The following is a 17,977-nucleotide window of genomic DNA, read 5'->3' on the forward strand; positions in this document are numbered from 1 at the left end:
TGAAATGATGTCATCAGGTGGGTGTTTTGGTGTAATACACTGAAAACCAGAGCAGAAATGCTGAAATATTCCCATGATATGCATGGTCTCTGCACCAAACCACCATGACTCAGCCTAAGTACATCTGCCGCTTGTTCTTTTGTACTGCCAGCTGATTGTGAAAGTACAGTATAAAAACCATCTTTATGGTAAGATCTTTGTGGTTTAGACTTAGACTAAGTGTCTCAAGTAGCCGGGGCTTTTGTTTGGGCCTAATCCATAACGTCTGATGGCTTTCCTCTCATCTCAAGATGAATGTGGTAGAAAATATAAATCAAAGAAACGTCCTTTGGCCTAGCCTTGCCTTGCCTTGCCTTATTTCCTTCTCATCCTGTTCTCTGTCCCAGCCTCTCTCACTAAGCCCTCGTCTGGCTGCATGTCTCTTCTTTCCTCTCTCCTTTTCTCAAACTCTCCTGCTTCCTGGCTTTCGTCTTTCAATTCCTCCATTTCAGTCCTGCAGCCCGGCACTACTTTTTTCTCTTGCCTCCCTTTGGCCTGCTCCCTTGGCTTTCTCCCTCTCTTCCATATCCTTCTTCCCGACTTGTCTCTTGGAGACTTTTGGCCACTTTGGAGCCAAGTCTGGGCACGTTTTGGAAACTTTTCAGAGGCCTCGCTGGTGACACGGGGGACAGCAGGCAGTGACAGGCCCGGGGCTGACAGGCTCCCCCTCCCCTAGCGGGCGCTCGGCTGCCACACCCAGCTGACATAGAACCTTTGTCACAATGCCCGCTACCGTGGTGAGGATGCGGGCACTCTGCAGGTGACAGGGACCCAGCAGGACTTGCTGTCAGCTCAGCAATTGCTCAGTTCCCCAAAGAAGTTGAATTTTGCAAATTGCTGCTTTGCTCTTGAAATGATGTCATCAGGTGGGTGTTTTGGTGTAATACACTGAAAACCAGAGCAGAAATGCTGAAATATTCCCTTGATATGCATGGTCTCTGCACCAAACCACCATGTCTCAGCCTAAGTACATCTTCCGCTTTTTCTTTTGTACTGACAGAAGATTGTGGAAGTACAGTATAAAAACCATCTTTATGGAGAGATCTTTCTGGTTTAGGCTTAGTCTAAGTGTCTCTAAGTAGCCGGGGCTTTTGTTTGGGCCTAATCCATATGGTCTGATGGCTTTCCTCTCATCTCAAGATGAATGTGGTAGAAAATATAAATCAAAGAAACGTCCTTTGGCCTAGCCTTGCCTTGCCTTATTTCCTTCTCATCCTGTTCTCTGTCCCAGCCTCTCTCACTAACCCCTTGTCTGGCTGCATGTCTCTTGTTTCCTCTCTCCTTTTCTCAAACTCTCCTGCTTCCTGGCTTTCGTCTTTCAATTCCTCCATTTCAGTCCTGCAGCCCGGCACTACTTTTTTCTCTTGCCTCCCTTTGTCCTGCTCCCTTGGCTTTCTCCCTCTCTTCCATATCCTTCTTCCCGACTTGTCTCTTGGAGACTTTTGGCCACTTTAAAGCCAAGTCTGGGCACGTTTTGGAAACTTTTCAGAGGCCTCGCTGGTGACACGGGGGACAGCAGGCAGTGACAGGCCCGGGGCTGACAGGCTCCCCCTCCCCTAGCGGGCGCTCCGCTGCCACACCCAGCTGACATAGAACCTTTGTCACAATGCCCGCTACCGTGGTGAGGATGCGGGCACTCTGCAGGTGACAGGGACCCAGCAGGACTTGCTGTCAGCTCAGCAATTGCTCAGTTCCCCAAAGAAGCTGAATTCTGCAAATTGCTGCTTTTGCTCTTGAAATGATGTCATCAGGTGGGTGTTTTGGTGTAATACACTGAAAACCAGAGCAGAAATGCTGAAATATTCCCATGATATGCATGGTCTCTGCAGCAAACCACCATGTCTCAACCTAAGTATGTCTGCCGCTTGTTCTTTTGAACTGCCAGCTGATTGTGGAAGTACAGTATAAAAACCATCTTTATGGAGAGATCTTTGCATTTTAGGCTTAGTCTAAGTGTCTCAAGTAGCCGGGGCTTTTGTTTGGGCCTAATCCATAAGGTCTGATGGCTTTCCTCCTCATCTCAAGATGAATGTGGTAGAAAATATAAATCAAAGAAACGTCCTTTGGCCTAGCCTTGCCTTGCCTTGCCTTATTTCCTTCTCATCCTGTTCTCTGTCCCAGGCTCTCTCACTAAGCCTTCGTCTGGCTGCATGTCTCTTCTTTCCTCTCTCCTTTTCTCAAACTCTCCTGCTTCCTGGCTTTCGTCTTTCAATTCCTCCATTTCAGTCCTGCAGCCCGGCACTACTTTTTTCTCTTGCCTCCCTTGGGCCTGCTCCCTTGGCTTTCTCCCTCTCTTCCATATCCTTCTTCCCGACTTGTCTCTTGGAGACTTTTGGCCACTTTGGACCCAAGTCTGGGGATGTTTTGGAAACTTTTCAGAGTCCTCGCTGGTGACAGGGGGGACAGCAGGCAGTGACAGGCACGGGGCTGACAGGCTCCCCCTCCCCTAGCGGGCGCTCGGCTGCCACACCCAGCTGACGTAGAACCTTTGTAACAATGCCCGCTACCGTGGTGAGGATGCGGGCACTCTGCAGGTGACAGGGACCCAGCAGGACTTGCTGTCAGCTCAGCAATTGCTCAGTTCCCCAAAGAAGCTGAATTCTGCAAATTGCTGCTTTTGCTCTTGAAATGATGTCATCAGGTGGGTGTTTTGGTGTAATACACTGAAAACCAGAGCAGAAATGCTGAAATATTCCCATGATATGCATGGTCTCTGCACCAAACCACCATGACTCAGCCTAAGTATGTCTGCCGCTTGTTCTTTTGTACTGCCAGCTGATTGTGAAAGTACAGTATAAAAACCATCTTTATGGAGAGATCTTTCTGGTTTAGGCTTAGTCTAAGTGTCTCAAGTAGCCGGGGCTTTTGTTTGGGCCTAATCCATATGGTCTGATGGCTTTCCTCTCATCTCAAGATGAATGTGGTAGAAAATATAAATCAAAGAAACGTCCTTTGGCCTAGCCTTGCCTTGCCTTGCCTTATTTCCTTCTCATCCTGTTCTCTGTCCCAGCCTCTCTCACTAAGCCCTCGTCTGGCTGCATGTCTCTTCTTTCCTCTCTCCTTTTCTCAAACTCTCCTGCTTCCTGGCTTTCGTCTTTCAATTCCTCCATTTCAGTCCTGCAGCCCGGCACTACTTTTTTCTCTTGCCTCCCTTTGGCCTGCTCCCTTGGCTTTCTCCCTCTCTTCCATATCCTTCTTCCCGACTTGTCTCTTGGAGACTTTTGGCCACTTTGGACCCAAGTCTGGGCATGTTTTGGAAACTTTTCAGAGGCCTCGCTGGTGACAGGGGGGACAGCAGGCAGTGACAGGCCCGGGGCTGACAGGCTCCCCCTCCCCTAGCGGGCGCTCGGCTGCCACACCCAGCTGACATAGAACCTTTGTCACAATGCCCGCTACCGTGGTGAGGATGCGGGCACTCTGCAGGTGACAGGGACCCAGCAGGACTTGCTGTCAGCTCAGCAATTGCTCAGTTCCCCAAAGAAGCTGAATTCTGCAAATTGCTGCTTTTGCTCTTGAAATGATGTCATCAGGTGGGTGTTTTGGTGTAATACACTGAAAACCAGAGCAGAAATGCTGAAATATTCCCATGATATGCATGGTCTCTGCACCAAACCACCATGTCTCAACCTAAGTATGTCTGCCGCTTGTTCTTTTGAACTGCCAGCTGATTGTGGAAGTACAGTATAAAAACCATCTTTATGGAGAGATCTTTGCATTTTAGGCTTAGTCTAAGTGTCTCAAGTAGCCGGGGCTTTTGTTTGGGCCTAATCCATAAGGTCTGATGGCTTTCCTCCTCATCTCAAGATGAATGTGGTAGAAAATATAAATCAAAGAAACGTCCTTTGGCCTAGCCTTGCCTTGCCTTGCCTTATTTCCTTCTCATCCTGTTCTCTGTCCCAGCCTCTCTCACTAAGCCCTCGTCTGGCTGCATGTCTCTTCTTTCCTCTCTCCTTTTCTCAAACTCTCCTGCTTCCTGGCTTTCGTCTTTCAATTCCTCCATTTCAGTCCTGCAGCCCGGCACTACTTTTTTCTCTTGCCTTTCTTGGGCCTGCTCCCTTGGCTTTCTCCCTCTCTTCCATATCCTTCTTCCCGACTTGTCTCTTGGAGACTTTTGGCCACTTTGGACCCAAGTCTGGGGATGTTTTGGAAACTTTTCAGAGTCCTCGCTGGTGACAGGGGGGACAGCAGGCAGTGACAGGCACGGGGCTGACAGGCTCCCCCTCCCCTAGCGGGCGCTCGGCTGCCACACCCAGCTGACGTAGAACCTTTGTAACAATGCCCGCTACCGTGGTGAGGATGCGGGCACTCTGCAGGTGACAGGGACCCAGCAGGACTTGCTGTCAGCTCAGCAATTGCTCAGTTCCCCAAAGAAGCTGAATTCTGCAAATTGCTGCTTTTGCTCTTGAAATGATGTCATCAGGTGGGTGTTTTGGTGTAATACACTGAAAACCAGAGCAGAAATGCTGAAATATTCCCATGATATGCATGGTCTCTGCACCAAACCACCATGACTCAGCCTAAGTATGTCTGCCGCTTGTTCTTTTGTACTGCCAGCTGATTGTGAAAGTACAGTATAAAAACCATCTTTATGGAGAGATCTTTCTGGTTTAGGCTTAGTCTAAGTGTCTCAAGTAGCCGGGGCTTTTGTTTGGGCCTAATCCATATGGTCTGATGGCTTTCCTCTCATCTCAAGATGAATGTGGTAGAAAATATAAATCAAAGAAACGTCCTTTGGCCTAGCCTTGCCTTGCCTTGCCTTATTTCCTTCTCATCCTGTTCTCTGTCCCAGCCTCTCTCACTAAGCCCTCGTCTGGCTGCATGTCTCTTCTTTCCTCTCTCCTTTTCTCAAACTCTCCTGCTTCCTGGCTTTCGTCTTTCAATTCCTCCATTTCAGTCCTGCAGCCCGGCACTACTTTTTTCTCTTGCCTCCCTTTGGCCTGCTCCCTTGGCTTTCTCCCTCTCTTCCATATCCTTCTTCCCGACTTGTCTCTTGGAGACTTTTGGCCACTTTGGACCCAAGTCTGGGCATGTTTTGGAAACTTTTCAGAGGCCTCGCTGGTGACAGGGGGGACAGCAGGCAGTGACAGGCCCGGGGCTGACAGGCTCCCCCTCCCCTAGCGGGCGCTCGGCTGCCACACCCAGCTGACATAGAACCTTTGTCACAATGCCCGCTACCGTGGTGAGGATGCGGGCACTCTGCAGGTGACAGGGACCCAGCAGGACTTGCTGTCAGCTCAGCAATTGCTCAGTTCCCCAAAGAAGCTGAATTCTGCAAATTGCTGCTTTTGCTCTTGAAATGATGTCATCAGGTGGGTGTTTTGGTGTAATACACTGAAAACCAGAGCAGAAATGCTGAAATATTCCCATGATATGCATGGTCTCTGCACCAAACCACCATGTCTCAGCCTAAGTATGTCTGCCGCTTGTTCTTTTGTACTGCCAGCTGATTGTGGAAGTACAGTATAAAACACATCTTTTATGGAGAGATCTTTCTGGTTTAGGCTTAGTCTAAGTGTCTCAAGTAGCCGGGGCTTTTGTTTGGGCCTAAACCATATGGTCTGATGGCTTTCCTCTCATCTCAAGATGAATGTGGTAGAAAATATAAATCAAAGAAACGTCCTTTGGCCTAGCCTTGCCTTGCCTTATTTCCTTCTCATCCTGTTCTCTGTCCCAGCCTCTCTCACTAAGCCCTCGTCTGGCTGCATGTCTCTTCTTTCCTCTCTCCTTTTCTCAAACTCTCCTGCTTCCTGGCTTTCGTCTTTCAATTCCTCCATTTCAGTCCTGCAGTCCGGCACTACTTTTTTCTCTTGCCTCCCTTGGGCCTGCTCCCTTGGCTTTCTCCCTCTCTTCCATATCCTCCTTCCCGACTTGTCTCTTGGAGACTTTTGGCCACTTTGGAGCCAAGTCTGGGCATGTTTTGGAAACTTTTCAGAGGCCTCGCTGGTGACAGGGGGGACAGCAGGCAGTGACAGGCACGGGGCTGACAGGCTCCCCCTCCCCTAGCGGGCGCTCGGCTGCCACACCCAGCTGACGTAGAACCTTTGTCACAATGCCCGCTACCGTGGTGAGGATGCGGGCACTCTGCAGGTGACAGGGACCCAGCAGGACTTGCTGTCAGCTCAGCAATTGCTCAGTTCCCCAAAGAAGCTGAATTCTGCAAATTGCTGCTTTTGCTCTTGAAATGATGTCATCAGGTGGGTGTTTTGGTGTAATACACTGAAAACCAGAGCAGAAATGCTGAAATATTCCCATGATATGCATGGTCTCTGCACCAAACCACCATGTCTCAGCCTAAGTATGTCTGCCGCTTGTTCTTTTGTACTGCCAGCTGATTGTGGAAGTACAGTATAAAAACCATCTTTATGGAGAGATCTTTCTGGTTTAGGCTTAGTCTAAGTGTCTCAAGTAGCCGGGGTTTTGTTTGGGCCTAATCCATAAGGTCTGATGGCTTTCCTCCTCATCTCAAGATGAATGTGGTAGAAAATATAAATCAAGGAAACCTCATTTGGCCTAGCCTTGCCTTGCCTTGCCTTGCCTTATTTCCTTCTCATCCTGTTCTCTGTCCCAGCCTCTCTCACTAAGCCCTCGTCTGGCTGCATGTCTCTTCTTTCCTCTCTCCTTTTCTCAAACTCTCCTGCTTCCTGGCTTTCGTCTTTCAATTCCTCCATTTCAGTCCTGCAGCCCGGCACTACTTTTTCCTCTTGCCTCCCTTTGGCCTGCTCCCTTGGCTTTCTCCCTCTCTTCCATATCCTTCTTCCCGACTTGTCTCTTGGAGACTTTTGGCCACTTTGGACCCAAGTCTGGGCATGTTTTGGAAACTTTTCAGAGGCCTCGCTGGTGACAGGGGGGACAGCAGGCAGTGACAGGCCCGGGGCTGACAGGCTCGCCCTCCCCTAGCGGGCGCTCGGCTGCCACACCCAGCTGACATAGAACCTTTGTCACAATGCCCGCTACCGTGGTGAGGATGCGGGCACTCTGCAGGTGACAGGGACCCAGCAGGACTTGCTGTCAGCTCAGCAATTGATCAGTTCCCCAAAGAAGTTGAATTTTGCAAATTGCTGCTTTGCTCTTGAAATGATGTCATCAGGTGGGTGTTTTGGTGTAATACACTGAAAACCAGAGCAGAAATGCTGAAATATTCCCATGATATGCATGGTCTCTGCACCAAACCACCATGACTCAGCCTAAGTACATCTGCCGCTTGTTCTTTTGTACTGCCAGCTGATTGTGAAAGTACAGTATAAAAACCATCTTTATGGTAAGATCTTTGTGGTTTAAACTTAGTCTAAGTGTCTCAAGTAGCCGGGGCTTTTGTTTGGGCCTAATCCATAAGGTCTGATGGCTTTCCTCCTCATCTCAAGATGAATGTGGTAGAAAATATAAATCAAGGAAACCTCGTTTGGCCTAGCCTTGCCTTGCCTTGCCTTATTTCCTTCTCATCCTGTTCTCTGTCCCAGCCTCTCTCACTAAGCCCTCGTCTGGCTGCATGTCTCTTCTTTCCTCTCTCCTTTTCTCAAACTCTCCTGCTTCCTGGCTTTCGTCTTTCAATTCCTCCATTTCAGTCCTGCAGCCCGGCACTACTTTTTCCTCTTGCCTCCCTTTGGCCTGCTCCCTTGGCTTTCTCCCTCTCTTCCATATCCTTCTTCCCGACTTGTCTCTTGGAGACTTTTGGCCACTTTGGACCCAAGTCTGGGCATGTTTTGGAAACTTTTCAGAGGCCTCGCTGGTGACAGGGGGGACAGCAGGCAGTGACAGGCCCGGGGCTGACAGGCTCGCCCTCCCCTAGCGGGCGCTCGGCTGCCACACCCAGCTGACATAGAACCTTTGTCACAATGCCCGCTACCGTGGTGAGGATGCGGGCACTCTGCAGGTGACAGGGACCCAGCAGGACTTGCTGTCAGCTCAGCAATTGATCAGTTCCCCAAAGAAGTTGAATTTTGCAAATTGCTGCTTTGCTCTTGAAATGATGTCATCAGGTGGGTGTTTTGGTGTAATACACTGAAAACCAGAGCAGAAATGCTGAAATATTCCCATGATATGCATGGTCTCTGCACCAAACCACCATGACTCAGCCTAAGTACATCTGCCGCTTGTTCTTTTGTACTGCCAGCTGATTGTGAAAGTACAGTATAAAAACCATCTTTATGGTAAGATCTTTCTGGTTTAGTCTTAGTCTAAGTGTCTCAAGTAGCCGGGGCTTTTGTTTGGGCCTAATACATATGGTCTGATGGCTTTCCTCTCATCTCAAGATGAATGTGGTAGAAAATATAAATCAAAGAAACGTCCTTTGGCCTAGCCTTGCCTTGCCTTATTTCCTTCTCATCCTGTTCTCTGTCCCAGCCTCTCTCACTAACCCCTTGTCTGGCTGCATGTCTCTTGTTTCCTCTCTCCTTTTCTCAAACTCTCCTGCTTCCTGGCTTTCGTCTTTCAATTCCTCCATTTCAGTCCTGCAGCCCGGCACTACTTTTTTCTCTTGCCTCCCTTTGGCCTGCTCCCTTGGCTTTCTCCCTCTCTTCCATATCCTTCTTCCCGACTTGTCTCTTGGAGACTTTTGGCCACTTTGGACCCAAGTCTGGGCATGTTTTGGAAACTTTTCAGAGGCCTCGCTGGTGACACGGGGGACAGCAGGCAGTGACAGGCCCGGGGCTGACAGGCTCCCCCTCCCCTAGCGGGCGCTCGGCTGCCACACCCAGCTGACATAGAACCTTTGTCACAATGCCCGCTACCGTGGTGAGGATGCGGGCACTCTGCAGGTGACAGGGACCCAGCAGGACTTGCTGTCAGCTCAGCAATTGCTCAGTTCCCCAAAGAAGCTGAATTCTGCAAATTGCTGCTTTTGCTCTTGAAATGATGTCATCAGGTGGGTGTTTTGGTGTAATACACTGAAAACCAGAGCAGAAATGCTGAAATATTCCCATGATATGCATGGTCTCTGCACCAAACCACCATGTCTCAGCCTAAGTATGTCTGCCGCTTGTTCTTTTGTACTGCCAGCTGATTGTGGAAGTACAGTATAAAAACCATCTTTATGGAGAGATCTTTCTGGTTTAGGCTTAGTCTAAGTGTCTCAAGTAGCCGGGGTTTTGTTTGGGCCTAATCCATAAGGTCTGATGGCTTTCCTCCTCATCTCAAGATGAATGTGGTAGAAAATATAAATCAAAGAAACGTCCTTTGGCCTAGCCTTGCCTTGCCTTGCCTTATTTCCTTCTCATCCTGTTCTCTGTCCCAGGCTCTCTCACTAAGCCCTCGTCTGGCTGCATGTCTCTTCTTTCCTCTCTCCTTTTCTCAAACTCTCCTGCTTCCTGGCTTTCGTCTTTCAATTCCTCCATTTCAGTCCTGCAGCCCGGCACTACTTTTTCCTCTTGCCTCCCTTTGGCCTGCTCCCTTGGCTTTCTCCCTCTCTTCCATATCCTTCTTCCCGACTTTTCTCTTGGAGACTTTTGACCACTTTGGACCCAAGTCTGGGCATGTTTTGAAACTTTTCAGAGGCCTCGCTTGTGACAGGGGGGACAGCAGGCAGTGACAGGCCCGGGGCTGACAGGCTCCCCCTCCCCTAGCGGGCGCTCGGCTGCCACACCCAGCTGACGTAGAACCTTTGTCACAATGCCCGCTACCGTGGTGAGGATGCGGGCACTCTGCAGGTGACAGGGACCCAGCAGGACTTGCTGTCAGCTCAGCAATTGCTCAGTTCCCCAAAGAAGCTGAATTCTGCAAATTGCTGCTTTTGCTCTTGAAATGATGTCATCAGGTGGGTGTTTTGGTGTAATACACTGAAAAACAGAGCAGAAATGCTGAAATATTCCCATGATATGCATGGTCTCTGCACCAAACCACCATGTCTCAGCCTAAGTATGTCTGCCGCTTGTTCTTTTGTACTGCCAGCTGATTGTGGAAGTACAGTATAAAAACCATCTTTATGGAGAGATCTTTCTGGTTTAGTCTTAGTCTAAGTGTCTCAAGTAGCCGGGGCTTTTGTTTGGGCCTAATCCATATGGTCTGATGGCTTTCCTCTCATCGCAAGATGAATGTGGTAGAAAATATAAATCAAAGAAACGTCCTTTGGCCTAGCCTTGCCTTGCCTTATTTCCTTCTCATCCTGTTCTCTGTCCCAGCCTCTCTCACTAACCCCTCGTCTGGCTGCACGTCTCTTCTTTCCTCTCTCCTTTTCTCAAACTCTCCTGCTTCCTGGCTTTCGTCTTTCAATTCCTCCATTTCAGTCCTGCAGCCCGGCACTACTTTTTCCTCTTGCCTCCCTTTGGCCTGCTCCCTTGGCTTTCTCTCTCTCTTCCATATCCTTCTTCCCGACTTGTCTCTTGGAGACTTTTGGCCACTTTGGACCCAAGTCTGGGCATGTTTTGGAAACTTTTCAGAGGCCTCGCTGGTGACACGGGGGACAGCAGGCAGTGACAGGCCCGGGGCTGACAGGCTCCCCCTCCCCTAGCGGGCGCTCGGCTGCCACACCCAGCTGACGTAGAACCTTTGTCACAATGCCCGCTACCGTGGTGAGGATGCGGGCACTCTGCAGGTGACAGGGACCCAGCAGGTCTTGCTGTCAGCTCAGCAATTGCTCAGTTCCCCAAAGAAGCTGAATTCTGCAAATTGCTGCTTTTGCTCTTGAAATGATGTCATCAGGTGGGTGTTTTGGTGTAATACACTGAAAACCAGAGCAGAAATGCTGAAATATTCCCATGATATGCATGGTCTCTGCACCAAACCACCATGTCTCAGCCTAAGTATGTCTGCCGCTTGTTCTTTTGTACTGACAGAAGATTGTGGAAGTACAGTATAAAAACCATCTTTATGGAGAGATCTTTCTGGTTTAGGCTTAGTCTAAGTGTCTCAAGTAGCCGGGGCTTTTGTTTGGGCCTAGTCCATAAGGTCTGATGGCTTTCCTCTCATCTCAAGATGAATGTGGTAGAAAATATGAATCAAAGAAACGTCCTTTGGCCTAGCCTTGCCTTGCCTTATTTCCTTCTCATCCTGTTCTCTGTCCCAGCCTCTCTCACTAACCCCTCGTCTGGCTGCATGTCTCTTCTTTCCTCTCTCCTTTTCTCAAACTCTCCTGCTTCCTGGCTTTCGTCTTTCAATTCCTCCATTTCAGTCCTGCAGCCCGGCACTACTTTTTTCTCTTGCCTCCCTTTGGCCTGCTCCCTTGGCTTTCTCCCTCTCTTCCATATCCTTCTTCCCGACTTGTCTCTTGGAGACTTTTGGCCACTTTGGACCCAAGTCTGGGCATGTTTTGGAAACTTTTCAGAGGCCTCGCTGGTGACAGGGGGGACAGCAGGCAGTGACAGGCCCGGGGCTGACAGGCTCCCCCTCCCCTAGCGGGCGCTCGGCTGCCACACCCAGCTGACGTAGAACCTTTGTCACAATGCCCGCTACCGTGGTGAGGATGCGGGCACTCTGCAGGTGACAGGGACCCAGCAGGACTTGCTGTCAGCTCAGCAATTGCTCAGTTCCCCAAAGAAGCTGAATTCTGCAAATTGCTGCTTTTGCTCTTGAAATGATGTCATCAGGTGGGTGTTTTGGTGTAATACACTGAAAACCAGAGCAGAAATGCTGAAATATTCCCATGATATGCATGGTCTCTGCACCAAACCACCATGTCTCAGCCTAAGTATGTCTGCCGCTTGTTCTTTTGTACTGCCAGCTGATTGTGGAAGTACAGTATAAAAACCATCTTTATGGAGAGATCTTTCTGGTTTAGGCTTAGTCTAAGTGTCTCAAGTAGCCGGGGCTTTTGTTTGGGCCTAATCCATATGGTCTGATGGCTTTCCTCTCATCTCAAGATGAATGTGGTAGAAAATATAAATCAAAGAAACGTCCTTTGGCCTAGCCTTGCCTTGCCTTGCCTTGCCTTATTTCCTTCTCATCCTGTTCTCTGTCCCAGCCTCTCTCACTAACCCCTCGTCTGGCTGCATGACTCTTCTTTCCTCTCTCCTTTTCTCAAACTCTCCTGCTTCCTAGCTTTCGTCTTTCAATTCCTCCATTTCAGTCCTGCAGCCCGGCACTACTTTTTTCTCTTGCCTCCCTTTGGCCTGCTCCCTTGGCTTTCTCCCTCTCTTCCATATCCTTCTTCCCGACTTGTCTCTTGGAGACTTTTGGCCACTTTGGAGCCAAGTCTGGGCATGTTTTGGAAACTTTTCAGAGGCCTCGCTGGTGACAGGGGGGACAGCAGGCAGTGACAGGCCCGGGGCTGACAGGCTCCCCCTCCCCTAGCGGGCGCTCGGCTGCCACACCCAGCTGACGTAGAACCTTTGTCACAATGCCCGCTACCGTGGTGAGGATGCGGGCACTCTGCAGGTGACAGGGACCCAGCAGGACTTGCTGTCAGCTCAGCAATTGCTCAGTTCCCCAAAGAAGCTGAATTCTGCAAATTGCTGCTTTTGCTCTTGAAATGATGTCATCAGGTGGGTGTTTTGGTGTAATACACTGAAAACCAGAGCAGAAATGCTGAAATATTCCCATGATATGCATGGTCTCTGCACCAAACCACCATGTCTCAGCCTAAGTATGTCTGCCGCTTGTTCTTTTGTACTGACAGAAGATTGTGGAAGTACAGTATAAAAACCATCTTTATGGAGAGATCTTTCTGGTTTAGGCTTAGTCTAAGTGTCTCAAGTAGCCGGGGCTTTTGTTTGGGCCTAGTCCATAAGGTCTGATGGCTTTCCTCTCATCTCAAGATGAATGTGGTAGAAAATATGAATCAAAGAAACGTCCTTTGGCCTAGCCTTGCCTTGCCTTATTTCCTTCTCATCCTGTTCTCTGTCCCAGCCTCTCTCACTAAGCCCTCGTCTGGCTGCATGTCTCTTCTTTCCTCTCTCCTTTTCTCAAACTCTCCTGCTTCCTGGCTTTCGTCTTTCAATTCCTCCATTTCAGTCCTGCAGCCCGGCACTACTTTTTCCTCTTGCCTCCCTTGGGCCTGCTCCCTTGGCTTTCTCCCTCTCTTCCATATCCTTCTTCCCGACTTGTCTCTTGGAGACTTTTGGCCACTTTGGACCCAAGTCTGGGCATGTTTTGGAAACTTTTCAGAGGCCTCGCTGGTGACAGGGGGGACAGCAGGCAGTGACAGGCCCGGGGCTGACAGGCTCCCCCTCCCCTAGCGGGCGCTCGGCTGCCACACCCAGCTGACGTAGAACCTTTGTCACAATGCCCGCTACCGTGGTGAGGATGCGGGCACTCTGCAGGTGACAGGGACCCAGCAGGACTTGCTGTCAGCTCAGCAATTGCTCAGTTCCCCAAAGAAGCTGAATTCTGCAAATTGCTGCTTTTGCTCTTGAAATGATGTCATCAGGTGGGTGTTTTGGTGTAATACACTGAAAACCAGAGCAGAAATGCTGAAATATTCCCATGATATGCATGGTCTCTGCACCAAACCACCATGTCTCAGCCTAAGTATGTCTGCCGCTTGTTCTTTTGTACTGCCAGCTGATTGTGGAAGTACAGTATAAAAACCATCTTTATGGAGAGATCTTTCTGGTTTAGGCTTAGTCTAAGTGTCTCAAGTAGCCGGGGCTTTTGTTTGGGCCTAATCCATATGGTCTGATGGCTTTCCTCTCATCTCAAGATGAATGTGGTAGAAAATATAAATCAAAGAAACGTCCTTTGGCCTAGCCTTGCCTTGCCTTATTTCCTTCTCATCCTGTTCTCTGTCCCAGCCTCTCTCACTAAGCCCTCGTCTGGCTGCATGTCTCTTCTTTCCTCTCTCCTTTTCTCAAACTCTCTTGCTTCCTGGCTTTCATCTTTCAATTCTTCCATTTCAGTCCTGCAGCCCGGCACTACTTTTTTCTCTTGCCTCCCTTTGGCCTGCTCCCTTGGCTTTCTCCCTCTCTTCCATATCCTTCTTCCCGACTTGTCTCTTGGAGACTTTTGGCCACTTTGGAGCCAAGTCTGGGCATGTTTTGGAAACTTTTCAGAGGCCTCGCTGGTGACACGGGGGACAGCAGGCAGTGACAGGCCCGGGGCTGACAGGCTCCCCCTCCCCTAGCGGGCGCTCGGCTGCCACATCCAGCTGACGTAGAACCTTTGTCACAATGTCCGCTACCGTGGTGAGGATGCGGGCACTCTGCAGGTGACAGGGACCCAGCAGGACTTGCTGTCAGCTCAGCAATTGCTCAGTTCCCCAAAGAAGCTGAATTCTGCAAATTGCTGCTTTTGCTCTTGAAATGATGTCATCAGGTGGGTGTTTTGGTGTAATACACTGAAAAACAGAGCAGAAATGCTGAAATATTCCCATGATATGCATGGTCTCTGCACCAAACCACCATGTCTCAGCCTAAGTATGTCTGCCGCTTGTTCTTTTGTACTGACAGAAGATTGTGGAAGTACAGTATAAAAACCATCTTTATGGAGAGATCTTTCTGGTTTAGGCTTAGTCTAAGTGTCTCAAGTAGCCGGGGCTTTTGTTTGGGCCTAATCCATATGGTCTGATGGCTTTCCTCTCATCTCAAGATGAATGTGGTAGAAAATATAAATCAAAGAAACGTCCTTTGGCCTAGCCTTGCCTTGCCTTATTTCCTTCTCATCCTGTTCTCTGTCCCAGCCTCTCTCACTAAGCCCTCGTCTGGCTGCATGTCTCTTCTTTCCTCTCTCCTTTTCTCAAACTCTCCTGCTTCCTGGCTTTCGTCTTTCAATTCCTCCATTTCAGTCCTGCAGCCCGGCACTACTTTTTTCTCTTGCCTCCCTTTGGCCTGCTCCCTTGGCTTTCTCCCTCTCTTCCATATCCTTCTTCCCGACTTGTCTCTTGGAGACTTTTGGCCACTTTGGACCCAAGTCTGGGCATGTTTTGGAAACTTTTCAGAGGCCTCGCTGGTGACAGGGGGGACAGCAGGCAGTGACAGGCCCGGGGCTGACAGGCTCCCCCTCCCCTAGCGGGCGCTCGGCTGCCACACCCAGCTGACGTAGAACCTTTGTCACAATGCCCGCTACCGTGGTGAGGATGCGGGCACTCTGCAGGTGACAGGGACCCAGCAGGACTTGCTGTCAGCTCAGCAATTGCTCAGTTCCCCAAAGAAGCTGAATTCTGCAAATTGCTGCTTTTGCTCTTGAAATGATGTCATCAGGTGGGTGTTTTGGTGTAATACACTGAAAACCAGAGCAGAAATGCTGAAATATTCCCATGATATGCATGGTCTCTGCACCAAACCACCATGTCTCAGCCTAAGTATGTCTGCCGCTTGTTCTTTTGTACTGCCAGTTGATTGTGGAAGTACAGTATAAAAACCATCTTTATGGAGAGATCTTTCTGGTTTAGACTTAGTCTAAGTGTCTCAAGTAGCCGGGGCTTTTGTTTGGGCCTAGTCCATAAGGTCTGATGGCTTTCCTCTCATCTCAAGATGAATGTGGTAGAAAATATGAATCAAAGAAACGTCCTTTGGCCTAGCCTTGCCTTGCCTTATTTCCTTCTCATCCTGTTCTCTGTCCCAGCCTCTCTCACTAAGCCCTCGTCTGGCTGCATGTCTCTTCTTTCCTCTCTCCTTTTCTCAAACTCTCCTGCTTCCTGGCTTTCGTCTTTCAATTCCTCCATTTCAGTCCTGCAGCCCGGCACTACTTTTTTCTCTTGCCTCCCTTGGGCCTGCTCCCTTGGCTTTCTCCCTCTCTTCCATATCCTTCTTCCCGACTTGTCTCTTGGAGACTTTTGGCCACTTTGGACCCAAGTCTGGGCATGTTTTGAAACTTTTCAGAGGCCTCGCTTGTGACAGGGGGGACAGCAAGCAGTGACAGGCCCGGGGCTGACAGGCTCCCCCTCCCCTAGCGGGCGCTCGGCTGCCACACCCAGCTGACATAGAACCTTTGTCACAATGCCCGCTACCGTGGTGAGGGTGCGGGCACTCTGCAGGTGACAGGGACCCAGCAGGACTTGCTGTCAGCTCAGCAATTGCTCAGTTCCCCAAAGAAGCTGAATTCTGCAAATTGCTGCTTTTGCTCTTGAAATGATGTCATCAGGTGGGTGTTTTGGTGTAATACACTGAAAACCAGAGCAGAAATGCTGAAATATTCCCATGATATGCATGGTCTCTGCACCAAACCACCATGTCTCAGCCTAAGTATGTCTGCCGCTTGTTCTTTTGTACTGCCAGCTGATTGTGGAAGTACAGTATAAAAAACATCTTTATGGAGAGATCTTTCTGGTTTAGGCTTAGTCTAAGTGTCTCAAGTAGCCGGGGCTTTTGTTTGGGCCTAATCCATAAGGTCTGATGGCTTTCCTCCTCATCTCAAGATGAATGTGGTAGAAAATATAAATCAAAGAAACGTCCTTTGGCCTAGCCTTGCTTTGCCTTGCCTTATTTCCTTCTCATCCTGTTCTCTGTCCCAGCCTCTCTCACTAAGCCCTCGTCTGGCTGCATGTCTCTTCTTTCCTCTCTCCTTTTCTCAAACTCTCCTGCTTCCTGGCTTTCGTCTTTCAATTCCTCCATTTCAGTCCTGCAGCCTGGCACTACTTTTTCCTCTTGCCTCCCTTTGGCCTGCTCCCTTGGCTTTCTCCCTCTCTTCCATATCCTTCTTCCCGACTTGTCTCTTGGAGACTTTTGGCCACTTTGGAGCCAAGTCTGGGGATGTTTTGAAACTTTTCAGAGGCCTCGCTTGTGACAGGGGGGACAGCAGGCAGTGACAGGCCCGGGGCTGACAGGCTCCCCCTCCCCTAGCGGGCACTCGGCTGCCACACCCAGCTGACGTAGAACCTTTGTCACAATGCCCGCTACCGTGGGGAGGATGCGGGCACTCTGCAGGTGACAGGGACCCAGCAGGACTTGCTGTCAGCTCAGCAATTGCTCAGTTCCCCAAAGAAGCTGAATGCTGCAAATTGCTGCTTTTGCTCTTGAAATGATGTCATCAGGTGGGTGTTTTGGTGTAATACACTGAAAACCAGAGCAGAAATGCTGAAATATTCCCATGATATGCATGGTCTCTGCACCAAACCACCATGTCTCAGCCTAAGTATGTCTGCCGCTTGTTCTTTTGTACTGCCAGTTGATTGTGGAAGTACAGTATAAAAACCATCTTTATGGAGAGATCTTTCTGGTTTAGGCTTAGTCTAAGTGTCTCAAGTAGCCGGGGCTTTTGTTTGGGCCTAATCCATAAGGTCTGATGGATTTCCTCTCATCTCAAGATGAATGTGGTAGAAAATATAAATCAAAGAAACGTCCTTTGGCCTAGCCTTGCCTTGCCTTATTTCCTTCTCATCCTGTTCTCTGTCCCAGCCTCTCTCACTAAGCCCTCGTCTGGCTGCATGTCTCTTCTTTCCTCTCTCCTTTTCTCAAACTCTCCTGCTTCCTGGCTTTCGTCTTTCAATTCCTCCATTTCAGTCCTGCCGCCCGGCACTACTTTTTTCTCTTGCCTCCCTTGGGCCTGCTCCCTTGGCTTTCTCCCTCTCTTCCATATCCTTCTTCCCGACTTGTCTCTTGGAGACTTTTGGCCACTTTGGACCCAAGTCTGGGCATGTTTTGGAAACTTTTCAGAGGCCTCGCTGGTGACAGGGGGGACAGCAGGCAGTGACAGGCCCGGGGCTGACAGGCTCCCCCTCCCCTAGCGGGCGCTCGGCTGCCACACCCAGCTGACATAGAGCCTTTATCACAATGCCCGCTACCGTGGTGAGGATGCGGGCACTCTGCAGGTGACAGGGACCCAGCAGGACTTGCTGTCAGCTCAGCAATTGCTCAGTTCCCCAAAGAAGTTGAATTTTGCAAATTGCTGCTTTGCTCTTGAAATGATGTCATCAGGTGGGTTTTTGGTGTAATACACTGAAAACCAGAGCAGAAATGCTGAAATATTCCCATGATATGCATGGTCTCTGCACCAAACCACCACGACTCAGCCTAAGTACATCTTCCGCTTGTTCTTTTGTACTGCCAGCTGATTGTGGAAGTACAGTATAAAAACCATCTTTATGGAGAGATCTTTCTGGTTTAGGCTTAGTCTAAGTGTCTCAAGTAGCCGGGGC

The sequence above is a fragment of the Patagioenas fasciata genome, chromosome 6 (assembly GCF_037038585.1).
Source record: "Patagioenas fasciata isolate bPatFas1 chromosome 6, bPatFas1.hap1, whole genome shotgun sequence".
In the NCBI taxonomy this organism is placed as follows: domain Eukaryota; kingdom Metazoa; phylum Chordata; class Aves; order Columbiformes; family Columbidae; genus Patagioenas; species Patagioenas fasciata.